The 22,169-nt window shown below is 32.3% G+C and overlaps 1 pseudogene; it reads right to left on the bottom strand.

Annotated features, from left to right (window-relative positions):
* Positions 1 to 616: 616 nt before the first annotated feature.
* On the bottom strand, positions 617 to 8,151 carry LOC136797303 (protein piwi-like; annotated as a pseudogene).
* Between the last annotated feature and the right edge of the window lie 14,018 nt (positions 8,152 to 22,169).

A 22,169-nucleotide genomic window follows, 5' to 3' on the forward strand; every position in this document is an offset into this window, starting at 1 on the left:
AAAGGATTAAGAAAAGAAAAGAAAAAGTACCAATGGAATATCCTCAGGCAGAGTAACCAAATAATGGAAAGATGGAGGGAATACTTCCAAAATTTGCTGGAAGAGAATAGAGGCCTAACCCAAGTAAATGAAGAGTAGAACGAAGGAAATACTTGGGAAAGGACGAATATATCGACGATAACGAATTAGAGGAAGCTCTACAGAGTATGAACCTGAGAAAATCCTCGGGTATGGACGAATTTGAATCTTTTTTTCACCTTTTTGAACCTAATGTGAAAGAAGAAGAAAATACCGAAAGATTAGGAAGTTATAGTCATTATTCTAATCTTTAAGAAATGAGACAACAGAGATTGCAACAACCGTCATGGAATTTCTCTCCTAAACATACCAAGCAAAATACATTCTATGATTCTGAAGAAAAGAATGAGAGGAAGAGTCTAAAGGTGCTATAAGAAGAACAATACGGATTTCGAGAAAATCGCAACATCCAAAACCTTTTTGTTACCATGAGACAGGTCTTTGAAAAACTGTTAAAAAGAGATAATGAACCTTAAGTATGCTTGACCCAGAGGCTTTAAGAAATAAGGTAGTAGATCAAGGACGCAGATCAAGAAGCATTTGAAGGTTTGCCAACTGTACATCTCAAGAAATTGAAACCACAATAGGAATTCGGCAGGGTGGTAGCTTGAGCACACTACAGTATATTTTAGTTCTAATAAATGTAAAGATAAAGTAAAGAAGGATTTCCTTCAAGAAGGATTGAAAAGAGGAATCCAGTGGAATGAAAGAAGGCGTTTGCTGGAAGATCGACGGAGTTGGAGGGAAGTCTGTAGACTTCCTCCTCACTCAGTATAAGCGGTACTGACAAATGAAAGAAATAAAAACTTAGTAGAACATTAATCTACTTGTTAACATAAAAAGCTAAAAAAAATTCCTACCTTAATTGTACATAAAAAGTTATATAATTATAAAATTATTGAAATTAAGAAAGATTGAGAATGATTCTAAATAACTTTCATTTAAAAGAAAATATAACAGATCATCAAAATCAGGGTTTGGCGCTCGATCTTAACACTGATTTACAAGAAAATCCATCTTATGTGCATTCTGACATTGAGCAGGAACTCTCACCGTTCCACTCCAATTAGAGAGAAGGTAGGTCTTTTTCTAAGCAAACCCTTCTATTTTTTTCCACACCTAGACCTGTTCAGTCATCTATTACATTGCAGGAAGTAGGGCTTACGGTGCCTTGATGTACAGATTGTGATACTAGAAAGAAATCATAGTGGTCAAAAGATGTGATACAGTCATCAGCAACTGTACCAGTGATAGCATTACTGCCATTCTGAAAAGTATTTTAGTGACAATTACAAAAGTGATTTGCATTTACTAAGGTGATTTGTCTTTGTAGATCTCAGAAAGTCGTACTTTTACAATTCTCAATTCATGATTAAAAACGAAAAGTATTTATATACCTCTCCTACTCAAAAAAAGTATTATCATAGAAGGTATGTTATCCTCATTCTTCTCTTTGTGACAAATAATGGATTTAAAGATACTCATAGCTAAGTCATAAGATAGTTCTTCTCCATGATAATAAGGAATAACACCTTGAAAAAGATGGATTCAGTGAAGCCACCATAGCTCCATATGACATATCTTTCCGGAAAGTATCAGGACATACATTATAACCAAAAAAAACATTCAACAGATTGGCTATTCTCCAAAGGGTACCACCAAGTTTACTATTTATGTGAATTGCAAATTTGGAAGAAATTTCCATAAGATGTTTGGGATTTAAATGTTTTGCCACTACAAGTTGGGTGGGGGACTGCACTGTCCACTCAAAATTTATTTTTATTGCTGCATACCTGTTAGCTCGTCAAGTGGGCACAATACACAGTTTTAATTAGAGATTATGCGTGGAAATCATTGAATCAAATGCTTCAACTAAGCTACTACCTCGGTTGTTTACTACTTCTGTCAATCTTGGTGTAGGGAGCCGAAAGGTCAAACTTTTTACAGCTTTACCTAGAGTATAGATGTAACTAAGGACTTCACTCTTTGTTCTTCCTAAAAAAAATAAAAGACCAAGATTTGAAATTGTTGACAGATGAGATAGCATTATCTCTCATGCTTTGGGTCCTATCACTATCATTACCGACAGTAGTTACTATATTTTCTCCAAAAAAGATCTTTTCCATGCGATGAACCCTACTTTCCAATGTTTGTTGATAGTTCGTTAGTTTTGAAAGGGCGTTTAACAGCCTGGTCATCAGCCCCCGCTGGTTGTTCGTTTTGGTAAGGCCTAGTTGTTCCATAGTCATAATTTTGGTAAGGTGCACTGATCCGCACCAGTGGGATTCATTTCCCTGAGATTTGAAATATTATCTAGCTAGGCAATTATAATTTGTTTAATAATCGTTACGATAGTGGAAAGGATGAAGAAAGGATGATGAAAAGCAGATAAGTAACTGTTCTAATTTTAAAAATAAGGCAAGCTAAAGAGTTAATCTTAATAATTAAAGGCTGGTTATTAAGTTAGTCTAATGGATGAATTTAATGACTTTTTCTATTACAGATTCGTCGTTTCTCAACGCCATTGGAACATTTGTTGGTATCCCTAACTGGTTCAGAGTTAATGTGTAGTGATGACATTCTGCAAAAATGTGTTTAACGGTCAGATTGCTATTACATTTCGAACATGTTGGAGGGGCCTCTCCTGTTATGAGGTGGATGTGTGTCAATCGGGTATGTCCTATTCTGAATCGGGTGATCACTACTCGTGAATAAGTCTACTTCGGGTTGATGTAATCCAGGACTTCACATCTTTCTTTATAGGTTTCAACTTACTGGGTGGACTTTCATTCCACATTGGCTGCCATCTTGTCTTAATAGATTCCTTTCAAGGGCGAGCAAGTTCCTTTGCAGTTAAGATTGCTGCGGGTCTACCTAGGAGGACTAGCGCTTCTCTAGCAGCTTTGTCGGCCATCTCATTTCCCGTAATACCAACATGCCCGGGACCCCAGATGAAATAGACTGATTTATCTATTTGTTTTAGCATTATTAAGTATTCATGAATTCGTTGAACAAGTGGGTGAACTGAATACATTATATCTAGTCCTTGAAGAGCGCTCATGGAGTCCGATATTATTCCTATATTGCCATTTGGTATATTTGTCATGCAAAAGTAAAGGGCGGATGCTATGGCACTTAGTTCTGCGGTATATATAGGGTTTTTTTTTAAGCCCGATAGAACTTGAAATTGTAAAAAATAACACAAAAAATTAAATTGTAATCAAAATTTTTTTTTTATTCGAAAGATCAATACGTGACATTAACATTTGAAAATGATTTCGGGCATATGGGCACCGCGGCTGTTCTTGACGAAGCGCATTCTGTAAAATTGTGGCGCATTTTTGGCTTAACGGGTTTGTTAATAAGCAAAATTGCCGCATATGGTCGTGCGATTTGACACCTCTCGATTATTTCCTGTGGGGCTACGTGAAGTCACTGGTTTATGCTGATAAACCAGCAACAATTGACGCCTTGGAGGCCAGCATTGTTCGTGTTATTCGTGACATTCGGCCAGCAGTGCTCGAAAAAGTGGCCCAAAATTGGACGTCCAGAATGCGCTTCGTCAAGAACAGCCGCGGTGCCCATATGCCCGAAATCATTTTCAAATGTTAATGTCACGTATTGATCTTTCGAATAAAAAAAAAATTTTGATTACAATTTAATTTTTTGTGTTATTTTTTACAATTTCAAGTTCTATCGGGCTTAAAAAAACACCCTATATATTAGAGAGATGATGCAGTTTTCTCTTATGGGCTGTGTTTTGTGTCACAAAGGCAGATCCTGTTGCGTTATCTGACTTCGAACCATCTGTATATATAGCGGTATGTTCTGGTAGAGTTTGTAGCAGTTCTCAGAACTTTTCTTGATATTTTGACATTGTTGTATTTTGTTTGCGGTATTTGGATAGTTGGAGATTTACATTTGGACGTTGGTAGGTCCAGGGGGGCGTGTTATTTTGTGGTATGTTGATGGCTATTGCTTTTAATTCTGTGACAGTGGCCGATAATCGTTCAGCGAGGTGTAGTGTTGTATTTATCTTCTGCTGGAACTGTCTAGAGAATTTAGGATTGAAAATGTACTTATAAGTTGGATGCGAGGGTTGCAGGTATAGCCGGGAAAAATAATTGGTAGCTAATAGTTGTCGTCTAAATAGTAGGGGTGATATTCCAGATGCAGCACATAAACTTATAACTGGACTGGTCCTAAAGGCACCTGTGGCAATGCGGATTCGGGTGTTCTGAACGGTGTCGAGTTTGGCTAGGCTTTGGAAGCAAGCTGAACCATACACAAAACTTCCATAATCAAGTTTGGAGCGAATTAAGGCTATGTATATTTTCAACATCATTGATCTATCAGCTCCCCATGATGTTTTGCCGAGGACTTTTAAGATTTGAATTTTATCTATGCATCTGTTTCTAAGTGTACTGATATGGTGGTTCCAAGAAAGACGCCTATCGAATATGAGGCCTAAAAATCTACAATGTTCAACATACAGTAACGGAGAATCTCCAAGGGTGAGTTCTGGACCTGGAGGTGTTATTCTTTTTCGGCTGAAATGAAGACATATAGTTTTTTCGGTTGAGAAGGTAAGACCTGAGCTGTTTGACCAGATTTTTAATCGATTAAGAGCTTCTTGTAGTTTGATTTTTATTTGGTTCATATCGATTGAGCAGCACATAATCGCTAGATCGTCCACATAGAGCATCACCTTTATTCCTCTCGTCATGTTTCTTCCCAAGTCATTGATGGCCAGGGAAAACAAAGTTGTGCTGAGAACACATACTTGCGGTACTCCAATTTTTTGTTCGAAATTACCAGAGAGATGATTTCCTATTCTGATTTTGTATGTCCGTAGGGATAAGAATTGCTTGATGAATGTTATGAGATTACCCGTAAAATTTAAGGATATAAGTTGTTTTATAATAGTATTTTTGCTCGTACAGTCGATTGCTTTAACCATGTCGAAGATTTAATGGAAGAAAATTACGACTGCTTGATGCCTTTCTATGAAAGTATATTGTAGTTCAGCTTCCAATTGAACTAAGTGGTCGTTAGTGGACCTCCCTCTGCGAAACCCGCATTGATAACTCTGGAGAATATCGTTTTTTTCAAGGATCCATACCAAGCGCTTGTTAACCATTCGATCCATTATTTTGCACTAGCAACTTGTTAGAAATGTGGGGCGGTAACTGCTTGTTTGGCGCTTGTCTTTGCCTGCTTTTAGCATTGGAACTACTATTGATTGTCGCCAGGCGTTAGGAAAATCACCAGTTTTCCATATATGATTAAAGAATTCGAGTAGCCAGTTTAAACAGTTTTGTGGAAGGTGCTGAATCATTGCGTAATGGATGTCGTCGGGACCGGGTGATGTTCCTTTGAGATTTCGGAGAATCGATGTAAGTTCCCACATAGAGAAAGGAGAGTTATATTTTTTTTCTGGGCCTTCGTTGTGGTAATATATGGGGTTATCTGCGGGTTCCTGAGCTTCTGTATCATCCGGATGAATGGAGGGAGGGTTATAGATTTTTGAGTAATATTCACCGAAGTTTCCAGTTATTATTTCAGGGTCATCGGTTAGTTTCCCGTGACAAAGTAGTGTGTATTGGGTTGCTGGATAGTTTTTGTGAATTTTCCTGATTTTATCCCACACTAAATTGGTGGAAGTGGATGAATTTATAGTTTCGACAAATTGTTTCCAGGATTCAGATTTGCTATTATTTATTGTTCGTCTGCATAGGGCTCTCTGTCTCTAATACTCAATGAAATTTGTTTGTGTGCTATTACTTTGAAAGATCGTATGCTTTCCTACGGTTTCGAATAGGTTCCTTGCATCGTTCATTAAACCAGGGGACGGAAGGTATTTTGGTGGTGCTCTTTATTTTAAGAATAGCTGTCTTGGCTGTTTGCAATATGCTTTCCATTAGAAGATGACAGCCGTCCTCGATACTTAATTCAGATGGTTGTATCTCAGGTGGTTTAACGAGCGAAGTGAATTGCATGATTCAAGTTTTTAAAATTTAGACGAATTGAAAAGTGGTCGCTGGATATATTTATATATTTTCTACTATTGGATCTCGCAGTTTCTCACGGGGCATGGGGGTTTCCGAGCTAAGCTCGCCGTACATGGCATAAACATTGATCATCTATGCCCAATTTATCAGGTTCCTGAGACCGCCGACCACGTCTTACTTTCCTGTACCGCCTATGAAGCACTGAGAGCCAAGATGATGAGGGAAACAGGACTCTATGTTCTGACTGAGAGCGATCTTTCTGAGCTGATGAAGAAAGAAAACTACCCCCACTACAAGACCCTCGTGTATGGGTGGAAGGAGGCTGTGGGCCCTACTCGCTTCTCCCTGGGTAAGAGGCAATAAGCTATACCAGCAAGGCCTCAGGAGGAAAGCAAAATTTATTTTGTAGCAATAGCAAGCTGTGTGCACAGCTATGTAAATGTTTGTCATATGCAGCAATGAGTTGTACCAACTGCTGCGAACACCCGTATTGCCTAATAGGCAGGGTAGGGTGATAAATAAATAATAAATAATTATATTTTCTCCAAAGTTAAATATTATATTTGTTTGAGTGCTTATATATTTTTTTTCAGTAATATGTGAATTTTGTTTGGTTATATCAGCGAAGGTTTTTCAAATTGTGTTGGGTTCTACTCTTTGTATATTTTCCTGACTTCAATTAAGGGTATTTTGTTAATTACCTGTATGGCTTTAATTTCTTTGTGCATTTTTAAAATTCGGCACGTGCGATCGAGCGTGGGCCACAATTTGCACATTTAGCCGGCAAGTTGCATTTACCGCCCCCTTCGTGTTTTTCTCTACCGCATTGTATATATTTAGGTTTTGTTTAGATTGATTAGTTGGTTGGTTATATGATAAACAGGTGAAGCACCGTAACGGATTAGGTAGGTAGTTTTGAACCTTGAAATTATGGAATCCTATTTTTATTGTGTCTGGAATCTTTGGGGTGGGGAAAGTAATAATATATGAGGTTGTCAGAATTCCATTATTATTTCTTTTAATTTTTATGCGTATTATATCATTTATGACGTGAGATAATTCGTTTTTTATTTCTTCCATCTCCAAAAATTAGAGATCGTAACAACCAATTACCCCCTACTGAAATTTAAAGTCTTGTGTGGCGACACTTTAATGGGAAACTGATCGCCAAAGTTCTCACAGTTGAGTAATTTTTCGGATTGTTTACCGTTATTTGTTTCAACGAGCAATGTTCCGTTTCTCAGTTTTTTAATATTTTTTAATTCTCCTGCATAACCGGAGAGAAATTTATTAATAAGAAACGGCGAAACTCTTTTAAAGTCTTGCTCGTCTTTTCTTTCAACGATAAGAAATGTTGGGCTATTCGATGCATTTTCATTATTTTCCATTAATATTTTCTTCTTTCCTTATGGCTGTTTAGGTCTATGAGGTCTCCCATAAAAAAATTAATAAAGATAAATATAGATATATGAAAGGAAATAAATTTAGGCTTAGGTGGTTGGACGATAGCAGAGCTAGTAGATATCTCGTCTAATTCCAAACATTGACTAGGGAACCGACGTTAGAGTTAGTTACTCAAGGCTCTATTGTTTAACACATCAAACGAACGGTCTTGCTTCGATGAAATCTAGAAGACAAATCTTAGACGCCGTAGACTGCAGCCCAGTTTTCTCAGAAGTACACTAAACATACCCGGTAGCTTACACAAAACAATAGCTCTTTTGTTTCCAAAAGATCAAACGAGACACCGCGATGTAGACTCTCTGACGTTCGGAACAGAACTGCGTACCTTCCAATGTTATCAATGTCTCTACTAACTTCATATTCCATGAATTTAAATCTTTAGTGATATCTTTACTCTCTTTAAGTCGACGATTAAATTTGAATAATTTTTCAATTCTAAGTTTTGATTTAACTCGAGTATGCTCAGCAAAAGTCTTCATAAGCTGAATGTTTGTTCTCATATCATTCGGCCTTGCAGCTGGCACAATTCTGAAATCAAATAGATAATTTCTGTCACACCTGCAAGAACCTTCCTGTGCTTTGCTTCAGAAACCAGCATAGGCCGATTTGGTTCTTTAATTTTAATTTCATATCGTGTCTTTTTAGTACTCACAGATGATTCCCAATTCTTAATTTTCAATCAAGTACAGTTTTTCAACGCACCACTTTATAAGTTACTTCAGTACTCGTAAGAATGTGATCTTTGCACTGCCTGATGAAAAGTAAATCACCAGGCCAAAATTCGATCCTATACTCATGAATCACAATCCGGGCTCTGGCATTGAAAAAATTCCGGCCAATTGTTTGTAATTTGAGATTGTAAGAGCACTAAGGTATAAAAAAAATTTTATGACCCTATTCCTGGTCACTTCTGGCATATGGGGGAGGAAGTGGCTATCTAAAGGGGAATAACCTATTTGAAGCATGGTGAGGGATTAAGTTTTTCATTTTGTGGGACCGCTACTCAATGAAAAAAGTCTACGCCCACCCCAGGATCCATATTACCAACTTTCCAGAAAAGGGCAAGTTCTGATATTTCGCTTAAGAACTGGACGTAACAGGCTCAGAAAAGAAAAAGAAGTCTAAGCTCTAGACCGGATTTTAACTGGCGCCGCTTAAGTTTCCAGGTGACTGACTGCTCTTCATCCACCTGAGCTACAGATGGCCCTACGCTTTAGCATAACCATGCATTCCTATCACCGAGCCGGATAGAACTACAACAACGTTGTGACGAGGTGTTTTCATAAATGAAGATATGCAAATCACTTCCCCAGAGTAAAAAAAAAAAAGCTGGTTCGATTTTAATAGTGGACGGAGAACTTAATGTTGACTCCCTACAGAACCAAAATAACTCATAAAAGAGAATCTGCTGTATAATTAATACAGAAAATTAATAATATTACATACATATATATTATAATTATAGTAAACAAATAAAATAAACTATACCCTCTTATTATTATAAAAAAATAAATGTGTTATAAAATATATAAATAAAAAAGAATCATTTCCTTAACTAAAGAAATAATAATAAACAATGGTAAAATAAAATTAACATGCTTAATTTAAAAAACTTAACCTTAATCTTATAGCATAAAATGATAAAAAAATAAAATAATTAAGTCTCAAATATTATATAATGACACTTAATTAATATGTAATGAAACACTCGAGATTTGATAAAATAACATAAGAAAGACGCTCACAGTAGGTGGAAGAATAGAAGCTTGTCTACATGCTTAGATCAAAGAAAATAAGAGATACGTCTCCGAATCTCTACCGAGATGGCCGCCGTCACCCAAATTGGGAAGGGTTGGTGACAATTTGGTGGGTAAGGGTCCTTCGTATTACTCTACTCCCAAGACTCGGATGGTAAACAATGGTGGTGAGCCGGTAGGTGGTTCAATCACTGTCTAGTGGGTGAAAGTACCAGAAACCAGAAGTCCGGTGCCTCAAAAAACTAGCTGTAGATTCCGAAAAAAAAAAATGGTGGAGGACCATAAGGAATCGAATCTCTGCTTGGTAGGTGAAAGTATAAAAATTAACACACGTATAATTCTTCAAAAACATGTAGGCTGCCTAGGGGTCCTCATCACCGTGTCTCGATGTCTCATTACTCCTCATTCTGTAAAGCCCTTGGAACAGGGTCTTTATAAATCCGTGACACTCTTGTACCTAGAAATCCTACCTCATTGAAATATTTTATCCAACTAACAGTTAACATTTGTTTTTGTTTTTAATTAAAAAAAAAATAAACATATGGTTGAAAAATCAACTAGAAAGGTAATTAAAAATAAATCTTTCGTTGGATTTAACTACTTAATTTGTGTAGTTTGGTTATACTATAGTATAGTCTCCCTACATGAGTATTGCCTGGTTTCCTTTATAAATTGGAGTTGAAGCACTCTTTATAACAATTTTCTATTTATGTAACTGTTAAAAACTAATTCTTATATACATTGATCTTCAATATTTTTTGTTTTAAATAATACACTTGAATTTTTTTAATTTTTAAATAATAGGGTGTAGTATCCCTTTACCTAAATATTGTCTTGTTTCCTTATAAATAATGTTGAACCACTATTTTTAACAATTGCCTATTATTTAATTTACTGCTAAAAACTAATTCTAATATACATTTATCTTCAATATTTTCCTTCTTTTTTTTTTTTTTGCTACAATGTACCAATTTATAGCTTACATCAATTAATTTACATGAAGAAGTAATTGGTACGATGAATAGTGCAGCAAAGCCACCCTCAGCTCATCGGCGTAAGATCAGTGGAAGAAGAACAAGGAATCTGATAGAAGAATATAGAAAGAAGCGGAAGAAGGAAATGGTAGGAAAGGAACATAGAAGATCTGGAAAACCTCTAGGAACAAACTTGAAACTTCTACAAAAGTGTAAATGAGGAAAGGAAAGCTTACATGCCTAAGTTAAGTTAGATCCGAACTAAAGATGGCGTTCTGTTGTCAGTTTAAACTGGTATTATGGAAAGATGGACAAAACATTACCAGGATCATTTTAAACAAAATGATGATGGTTTTAAATATGAAAAGTATGCTGACGATAATATGGAGCCCCCAAATGAGGAAGACGTCCTTGACGCCATCGTGCAGCTATAGTACAATAAAGCTGTCGGGATTGATGATCTGTAAGTTGAACTCCTCAGGGAGGGTGGGCCTGAAACCATAAAAAAGATTGCATAATCTCATAATGCAGGCATAGGTAGAGGAAGCTATATTAGAACAATGGAGAACTGACAATATATGCCCCATTCTGAAAAAGGGTGATCCCCTAGATTGTAACAACTATGGGGCCATTACACTGCTACCTACAATATACTACATATTCTCACATACCCTCGATAACAAGCTACGTCCTTTTGTGGAGAGAGTGGTTGGGCAATATCAGAGTGCCTTCATTAGGGGGAAGTCCACCACCGACCAGCTGTTCAGTAAAAGACAGATCCTCGAGAAAATTAATGACATATGTATTATTGAGTGATCCTTAAAAGCTACGGCGGATGCTTACTGCTCGCTACTAGAGGCAGCAGCAGTAAAGATGAACCTAGAGGTCAACGAGAAAAAAACGAAATACATGACAACTGACAACCGTCAAACAGGTCCAAAAATCCAAGTTGGTATGTACAACTTTGAAATAGGTCATAGGTATAAATATTTGGGATCCGTAGTGACTGCGGATAATGACATGAGCCAGGAGGTGAACCAAAGAATTGTTGCCGCAAACAGATGTTATTATGGCCTACTGGAGTACATGAAAAACCGCTTACTACTATGAGCAACTTAACTTCTCCTTTACAAAGTCCTTATAAGACCGGTTCTGGCTTATGGGTGTGAAACATGGACATTGACAAAGGATAGTGAGGAAAAAGTGTAAATTTTTGAAAGGAAGGTCTTTCGGAAGATATTTGGCCCAGTGAAGGAGAATGATAAATGGAAAACCAGGCAAAACCAAGAACTAGCCAAATTGTACAAGGAACCGGATGTTAAGAGATGTATCTGGATAGCTAGGCTGAGATGGACGAGCCACGTTATACGGATGGACTAGACCTCTACAACAAGGAAGCTGTACAGCAAGGAGCCGGCTGGAAAAAGGAAAGCGGATAGACCAAGTTTGAAATGGAGAGATGAAGTATGTGCCGATGCCAGAATACTTGGAATCAGGAACTGGTGGACGGCTGCTGAGGATAGGGGAACAACTCTTGAGGCAGCCAAGATCCAGTAATGGATTGTTGAGTTCGGGATAATGATAATGATGATGATACCTTACATAATGACTAGGTGTACACATACTTCAGATTTATTCTTTACAATCATAGTTAAGTCAACATTAAAGATATGAGTAATGTTATTTTCTTTGCATGGACATTCAATAGATCTGAGTTCTACTGTAGGAGATGTAAACATCAATAAAACATTTCTTTAATTCGTTTAGTTTTGTTATTCTAGGGAGTAGTATTCCTTTACATAACTATTCTCTTGTTCCCTTTATAAAAAGGATTTGAACTACTATTTTTAACATTTTTTTTCTTTTATACATTCATCTTCAACATTTTCCTATTAAATAATATACTAATTTATAGTTTTCATAATGACCTTGTGTAAATATGCTTCAGATTTATTTTTGACAATCATAGTTTTATCAGCATTTAAGATATGAGTTATTTTATTTTTAATGTTTAGACATGGCACACTCAAAAGGTTTAAGATCTGTTGTATTCAGTGAATGATATAAAAATCAATAAAACATTCCTTTATTAGCACATTAATTCGTTTAATTTAGTAATAATACGGTGTGGTATAGCTTTACATAAATATTGTCTTGTTTTTCTTTATAGATAGGAGCTAAACCACTCTTTTTAACAATATTCTATTGTTTAACTTGCTGCTAAAAACTAATTCTAATATACATTGCCCTTCGACATTTTCGGTTTTTTTTTTTGTTTTGTTTTTTGCGATAATATTCTAAATAATAGCTTACATATTGACTAGGTGTACATAATCTCTAGATTTATTTTTGATAATCATTATTTTATCAAATTTTAAGATATGAGTAATTTGATTCTTTTTGATAATTAGAAATCATTTAACTTACTGTTTAAAAATAATTCCATTATGCATTACTCTTCATAATTTTTTTTTCTATACAATCATGGTTTTATCAATATTTAAGATATGAGTAATTTTTTTTTCTATGGTTGTGCATGATATATTCCAATCCTCGGTTGAAGTAGTAAAAATTAATAAAACATCTCTTTATTTGTTTTTCAATTCGCTTGTCATTGTGATATTACGGTGTAATATAATATTTAATCAGATATTTGATATCTCTTGCATTTTCATTAATTAATGCGTAAATCGGATGAGATCGTTAGGATTTTCAAATGAAATATCAGTGATCCGATTTGGGGCTTTCATTTGTGCTTTATAATGATTTGAAATAAGGATACCTTTATTCATAGCTAATGTTGTTAATTATTTATATACAGTCTGATTTGTTTATTCAAATAATTCTTATTCATAATCAGTATTATTATATATTCCTACTGTAAATATTCTGTTTATTATAATTTAATCTTTTGATGGATTAAATCTTATTTTATTTATGTTCATTATCTTGTTAGCCAGATAAAACAACAAAACCCAAACCAATTTAAGGTCTTGTTTATTCACCTTTTTTAGATTAAATAATTAATAACATTTAATGATTTTCAGGATAGAAGGAAATTCTTTAGATTCTGCCTACATTATAATTATTGTTTAGTATTTATATCGAGATTTTTAATTTCATTAAATGTCACTGTATCATCGCTAAAATTGGAAAGTTATTTAACTATATAAATGTAATTTATAGGAATAATCATAGTTCCGATTCTAGTTGTCAATTTTAACAATTTCTAAACTTCACCATTGACATAAACACTAGTAACATTTTTTATGAAAATTTGAAGAACGTTCATTATTTATTGAACAATATCGACGCGACGATCACTATAAAGTTCATTAGTATTTTTTCTTCTTACCATCCCTTATTACTTTTTTAGTTCAAACAGAATTTTATTTTTTTCTTAATTCTTTCTGTCGTTTATTCTTATCTATTTTTCATGAGGGAAGGTATCTTTTTACTCATAATCAATTTCATATTTTTTATAAGGTTTATTTTTCCTGAAATTCTTTTCTTTTTTTTTAAATGGAAGGTAGCTAATCTTATTTTATCCCTGTTTTTTTTCTTTTTACAGTTTTCTTTTTATTTTTCAATATTTTAGGCCTATTAATATTATTTCTATATCCAATAACAAGGAAATACAAGATATTTCTGTGTAACAGGATATTCATAATAAAGAACAATTTATGGTACGAGTGTCATTTATTTATTTATTTTTTTATCTGCGAATTGATATCAATTATGTCAGCTATTCTTCAATTTTTTTTTCTCTTAAATGGTTTTTAGGATGCTTTATTTCCATTCAATGTCCTTAATTGTTCTAAAAATTTTGTATTGTGAGATAGTGTTTTTCGGTGTCCAAATATTCCGATAGTTACTTAAACGTATTTTAAAAATCTTTTCTGTGATCAGCTATTGTGGTCATTGATTTGGAAAAATATGTTAGATCTTTTTTTTTTTTTTTTGTTTTTTAGCTTGTTGTTTTTGATTGTCTACTTTTGCTGAAAATGTAAAAATATTTTTAGAAAACAGATCAATATTAAAAAATTTATATTGAATTTCAATTTCTATTTTTCAGAATGTATTTTGCTTTTTAACATATTTCAAATTTGTTTTAGAAGCTTTATATTACATTTTACTCATAAGACAGTCAGATATGGTTTATTTTCTTTGCATTTTATGCGAAATATCATTTTCGATTTTGTTGTATTCCATTTGTTCATAGAGAAATTGTCTAGAACTTATTCATAATTTATTTCTTTTCATGATCTTTTTTCCTAAACTTGGTTTCGTTGAATTCATTTTGCTGATTTGTATTAATCAAGCAAGAATAATATAATTCATAAACAACTTTCTGCTTTCATTCGTTGAAGCTTTCTTTTATATTATATATATATAATTTAATACTGCCATTATTTATAATTTATAAAATTATGTAAGTCAATCTCTATAAGATTAATTAAAATAATGGTTAGTATATACATTCTTGAATCCATTTAGCCTTTGTTATTTCGTTTAATTAAAGTTCAAATTTAACCTTTCCAGTGAATATTGGTTTTTATCATGGCTATAAACATAATTATAATTTTTTTTTATCTTAGTGTTCCAGTAGTTGCATAATGATATTCATGAAAAAAAATATGATCATCATTACAATAAATAGATAATAAAATAATATAAATTTAAAAAAATCTTAACTCTTTTAAAATAAATAAAAAACAATTTTTTACTTTGCGAATCTATAAACACAAGGGTGGTATTTTTACTAACCTAATCTATATATATAAACTAATTTACATCAACTTATATTTATTTTTATGAGTAACATAAAGATTTTTCTCTAATGTAGAATTTTTGCTAATCTTCTGATAAATCACCGTATTTTGATTAAATATTCTTTTCAAAAGTATTCAATTACACATTTATCTTTTACTACATTTGATAATATAAATTTAATTACAATTAGTAAATGTTCTAGTCTTATTTATATTACCTAGCTGACACTACATTACAAAATTAATAAAAAATATTCTTTAATGATATTTCTATTACTTATTTAATAACAAATAAAAAGGAATCGTTTAGTCTACATTTAATCTCCTCCTCAAATCTTTGTATATATATTTTTTATTTTAGTTTTTACCATTGTGATTAATAATTAAATATTATTTTACATTTTCTTTAATTAAACATTTACCTTATTATTATTCATTTATATTTTTTTCAACACAGCTAATCATATAATTATAAGAAATATGGATGTAATCAAAATAATACAATTTTCGTTTTAATATTTAATTGGTAATTGGTAATTCTAATACATCTTTTTTTTTTTTACAAAATAATACAATAAATGAAATAAAAATATCGAATAAAAAATATCATTTTTCTTTTATATGGTCGGTTCAGGGAAGTTGACTACCACATACCCTTGTTATTTGAAATGGTGCCTAATTAATCTTGATTTTTACACGATATACCAAATTTACTGATCATATTTTTGTTACCGTTGAAGACTTTAATCAATAAATGAAAAAAGTAATTATTTTAAATAAATAATTTAATTATAAATGTCTATTAAGTCACAAATAAACTAATTCACAAAGACCTTAACATCCCATTCGTTGCAGATTTGACCCAAAACAGATATGCGTCTTTTCATTCCAAACTCCTTAACCATCCTAACCCATCAATTCTTAATCTTTCATCCTTAACAATCCCTGATAATCCTCCGAGGCGACTGAAAAGAAGATGGCCACGGGACCTTCTAATTTAAATTAATGTTTGAAGTACCAATGGGTGGTTCCTTCCCAAGATTTTCAAGTTTATATGAAACATACTAAATTTTTACCTATTGTATTATTTTGTACAGTAGTAAATTACATTAAATAAATAATTTAAAAAAAAATTATAAATGTCAAATTCTTCTTCTTCTAACAAAGATCCGATATAAGACCTCGGGTCAAAATACCTCGTATATGTGATTACTAAAGTGGATTCGTCTGTTGAATGTTAGTACATCGTAAGATGAATTGTCCCAATCGAAGGGAATTGAGACACATCGCGTGAATGCACATGGAATCCAAGTCCTTCTCAATTCAATACAGGGGTGATTGACATGAGAATGTCTTGTGACAGTTACTTCCCAATATTTACGCCAAATGCTTAACGAATTCTCAACAGTAAAGATTTATAAAATTGATTTTTATAAAGGAAAAAGAAATAAAGCGTTGAAAATTTTGTGTAAAAACAAAGTCACAAATAATTTATCTAGTTATATTATGACTATTGAATGAATCTGTCAAATGTTGCGGAGCTATTTAATTAAGCTTATAGATTTGGGAAAGTAGGGAATGCTAATATAGGAGTTTCGAAGCTTTTATTTAGGGAAATATCCGTTAAACCTTTGTTTAAGTTTCATTTTAAGGGGATATAATATAGAAGTCACAATATACAAATGGTATATGATTAAGAATAGGATAGCTCTTAAATTTGTGTAATGGGACTTGAAACGAGAACAAACATTGTTAGTACGAAAAATACAATAGACATTTTAAATACAAATAATCAGTTGTAATTCTACAACTTAAATTCCAAAGGTTTTTTTTTTTCAGAGCAGTGAAATTTGATATATTGATGAGCATAAGAAAAAAATTCATTTTTCCTTTTATAAGAATTTTGTTAAATTATAAATAGCATTATAATGTTGTTACTAATCACTTGAAATAAAAATATATTTTGAATTTTAAAATTATTTTGTTTACAAAATATTTAGGAAATTAGCACTAATAAAAAAAGTATTTAAAAAATAGGACTTATATTTAGTTTGTAATGCATATAATTTTTTTTTTATCTATTTAAGATGACATGTCTACAAATTAATAGCAAGGTAAGGAAAAAATAAGAATAATAACAAGGAATTTTTTCTTAATCTCAAAACTTTTTTAGATTTGTTAATGGTTATAAATTATTGAAGTGTTGATTTTGTTGATTGTATCTATGTTAATTGTACAACTTTTTGATCGTAAATATTTTTATTTCAGGACTTTACGATGAGCGGAAGAGCCCTAAACGTTATTCGGATGACACAATTAATAAAGAAGTAAATAAAAAGGTGCTCATAAAACCTGAAAAGAAAAAGAATAAAGTTTTTACAATAAGCATGAATCCAAGACTGAACAACAATATCACTGGATTAAAAAGAACCTTGTACCCTTTTTATAAGCCGTACCTACAAAAGGTGTAAAAAAAAAACTTTCATGTTTCACTAATCTCATTCGTGCAAACTTCATATACTGCTAATAAATAAGTTAGTATTAATTACTATTTTATTTCTAATATAATAATAAAGCGTTATATAGAATTATTTCATTTATTTTATGGAGGAGAATTTGATATTATTTTAATATATATCCTCTGATTCTGTTGATATTGTTTAAATCATTTTATTAATTAAGAATTTTATCATCAGTAAAATTTCTCAAAAACATTTCTTTTTTATTTGTTTAAAATTATGAGATCAGTTTCAATTTAATTCCATTTATGATCTTAAAATATAGGTTAGGAATACTAATGTCCTGCGATATTTGTATTTTTCGTTCTGAATTATCTTCTTTCCGTTACCCACTATTTATGTATATATCTATTTATATTAATTAAAAAATTGCTTGTACAAATTCCATTAATTAATGTTAATCACTGCATCATAAATATTATGCTAGTTTTTAGAATTTCGAAGAAAATAAGGATTTATTCGGCTTAACATAAAAAGTGACCTGTAAATTTCAATCCTTACACATTTTTCTCTTTTATGACCAAGATCCTCAAATGCTATGTTTTAAAAAACGATTTCAGCCGGTATAGTTACCATCTTAAATAGACAGGTAAGTGTAGAATCTGATAAATGATGAAGGCATGTCGACATTTCGATTTAACAAAATTATTCAAGAATCGAAAAATTTTATAAAGAGAATAGGAAATTAATATTTTTGTTTAAATGGCAAAACATTATTAATAGAGAAAATAGCGAGGCCTTTTCAAACCAATATCAATGGCCTTTTCATCATAAGATGACACATCATTATTATTATTTATCTATTTAAATTTTAATCTTAGAAGCGTTCCGAAATGAACTTTTTTTTGTAATAAGATAAACTTTTTGAGTGGTCGTATAATTGAAATAATTAAAAATCAGGCGAAGTCTTTGGTCAATTCGAGAACTGGCAGTTGGTTCCAAGTGGATCCGGTGCTTTTAAAAATTATTATATTTATATGGACATTTAATAACATTTGAATTTGACTGAAAAAAGAAAATACCATATTCCTTGTCGCTAGCGGTATTGTTTTGGAGGACCACAGTGGTAAAGTGTTGAGCCCCATTATGCATCTTCTCCAAATTTGAAGATCTGGCTGTGTTTTATACGTAATAATACCAAGGGCTACGTATCCAACCGAAATGTTCCGGCTCCAATTAAAATTGGTCATTTTCGTGCACGCCAATTAACAGGTAACAGTAGTTATCGCGTTAGAGTCGCATAACAAGCCGGTATTCCCTAGTGAATTGATGGCCAAACTTTCGCCAGCGGAACAAATGTCGCTCGCTTCGGTGTTATATTCGTGACACAACAAAACTTGGTACAATAGCACAAAGTTTGTAAAAAAAATTTTGTTGTTTATATATTCCAACAATCACTTTTTTTCTACAGTATTTGATATTCTGGTCTCTCACTCTGTAACAAAATAATAATTGGTGTAGTTGAATAAAGAGATGAGTACTTTTTCCACAGAGGGTAGTAGATAATGAAACGCTGGAAAATACCGCATAAATTTCCGTATTTTCTTTTCCAGCAAATAATAATAATAACCTGAACAAGGTGAATTTTAATATGCAACGAAAAATGAATTTATCAACGAAGCCTAGAGGATTCATATTAACGTTTCCCTATTAGCCAGTATTGAAAACATCTTATGAGTTTAACATTAGATACTTATAACATTTTATTTCTTTAATTTGCTTTTTCTTTTATTTATATTGAAAAATTGTATTTTGTAAACACTTTTATATAAAAAAGAGATCAGCTTATCTCGTGCCACGCACGCGCAGGGTAAGGCGTTCAAAATGTAAATATATAATATTAAAATATTTTAATATTTCTTATATGGGGGAATTCGGGAGAGTGCATTTGTCGATCAAATGAAATAAAAATTGTGAAATGGAAGGGAAAGAAAAAAAGGAATAAATTGAAAAACTTGTATTTAGTGTGTAAAAAAAATAAAATAAATTATAGTAAAAAAAAAAATGTTTTCTTTCTATTATATTATATCATATAAAAATATGTAATTTATATATGTCCGATCACGGATTGATCAGTATGCTGTGTAATGTAGCAACTCGATGTATTTGAGCTGCATGAATGAATAAAGCATTTCTTTCTCTTCTCTGAAGATATATTATTATTATAAGATTATGGATAGATTTTTTGCTTCCTCTGTTTTCTAAGATTATTTTAACAGAAGAAGTAGACGTAGTTTAGTTTTGAATTCAATATGCCGTCGACTTTGAAATCGATACAATCCTTCGCACTAGAGTTTAGTGTTTCATCAGTTCTAAAAATCATTTTGTACAACAACAATTGTATATTTGTTGTCCAAAATGGATCGTAGAACAAAGGCGGTAAACCTTTTTCTACTTCCACAGCGCTCCGATTGACAGAAAGAAATGTTATTGATATTATTTCTCCAACTGCCTATAAGGCCATACCGTATAGACTTTGTGTAGACGAATAAGTGGAAAAAAAGTGAGGAAGGATATTAGAAGGAAAGGAAGATACTAATGCCCTAATCGTGACGTCCCGTGTTTGAAAATCTAACATACACGGACTAATTAGTAACAAGGTAGGTAGATATAAAACAAATTTGTTTATATTTATTATTACATGTCGAAGTAGTTCCGAACATGAAAAAACTAGACCTAGACGTTTTTTGGACCAGATAATTGTATTTTTCGTAATTTATGATATTATATTGTATATCCGGACAGTTATGTGCGCTGTTTATTTGTAACTACGGCATTAAACGCTGTTTATAATAGAATACTTGTTGCATAGTCATAAGTTTATATAGTCAGTCGACTTTGAGGCCTCTCAACAGCCTCCAACTTAGTCTGCTTATGACTGGGTTCTACAACAGTGACACGTTACCATCATTCAACGGCTATCATCTAAAAACATGGCATTCATCCTCAACAATATCTTAATAATAAACGTTATTAGTTTCATCGAGCAGACGTCATTCATTTATTATCGATCATCAATTTGTTTTTGTTTTTTAGTTAAAGAACACATCTCATAAGATCTGTTTCGTTAATAATAATTAATTCCTTATATCTTCTTTAGTGTTCCTTTGTAATAAAATTGTATTTGTTTCATTTCATTTTACTAACCCTACTAAATTTATACTACTACTTAATTCGTAATATTAATAATTATATATGTTTATATTTTTCTTTATATGAGTCAATTAGTCATAGGCTTTGAACCAATTAGCCCAATGATTAATGACCATGCTCCGACTGAACCATCTGGAGATGATGAGAAAGATGCCTTTTTTGATAGTCTGGAGCAACGGATTGATTCCTGTCCCAGAGCTGATGTTAAGATTATCATTGGAGACTATAATGCACAGGTACCAGAGTTAAAGATCTGTATCAGGCTGATAATATGGATCAGCAGTGGCAATCATGTAAGGAAACCATGGAGAAACTGGCAGTTGGTATGCTTGGCCACCAAAGGCCAACTAAGAAAGTGTCCTGATTTGATGAAGAATACCAAAGAGTGACAAGCCAGAAAAAAATAGTACATGTACATGGACACACGAATCTGTATTGGAATGAAAAAAAGAGATATAGTTATTAACTAAGAAGCATTAACCCTGCCAGTGTTGTTATGGTTTATAACCCCCTTATACATTTTATTCCAAATTTGAAGATATGGATGTGTGTTATACATAATAATACAATGCCAGCTATCAATTATATTACTATATATGTCATAATATGCTGCAACATTTAATTTTCAATTAGTTTTATCGTTATGCAATTATAAATACTTATTGCATTTGTAGAAAGGTTTCTTTTATATTAAAAAAGAAACATCGAAAATAAAAATTATTTTTATATATTGATTTGTATATAATATTTTTTTTTTTAAATTATTGTATCACATAGACTTTTTTAATAATTATTGATCGATATATAAGTGTATAATGCATTCTACTTGCATAACATGTATTTTTGTTTTTTTATTAAGTTGATTTTTGTGTGTGTGTAGTGTAAATATTGTTTAAATAAATAAACATTTGGAAAAGTATAATCTCTGGTATGAATGAATTTATTAATGGTAAAAAATAAAACGATAGAATAATGAAAAATAATGTTAAGAAAAAAGGTTAAAAAAATAGGAATATCGATAATAGTAATATTTACTACCAAATACTAAAAGCTAAGCAAAAATTACAAATCCTCAGAAGTAGAAAGAACATCATTTATGCAAAATTAAAGATTATGAATGAATGATTCGTCTGAAAGGAAATGTTAAGGATGCAAAACAAAATTTAGAAATTGAAAAGGATTTATCACATATGTTAGGAAACATTTGTTCTGTTTAACTGTTAGCACCTGCTGGAGCAAACGCTACCAACTTTGATGGAGAGGTAGCTGCTATTACTTTAGCTTTAGAAAAGCTTACTCACGCCTGCGCAAGGAAGATAGTTCTGCTGTCGGATTATAGGGCAGCACTGCTGGCAATTGCGTCTGGACCTCGGATACTGTTAGAATTCTCGCATGCCAGAAATCTATAGAAAGTAAAAAAGGAATACTTACAGTATTGGTA

The sequence above is a fragment of the Halyomorpha halys genome, unplaced genomic scaffold (assembly GCF_000696795.3).
Source record: "Halyomorpha halys isolate HHAL.00 unplaced genomic scaffold, Hhal_1.1 Scaffold55.1, whole genome shotgun sequence".
Taxonomy (NCBI): Eukaryota; Metazoa; Arthropoda; class Insecta; order Hemiptera; family Pentatomidae; genus Halyomorpha; species Halyomorpha halys.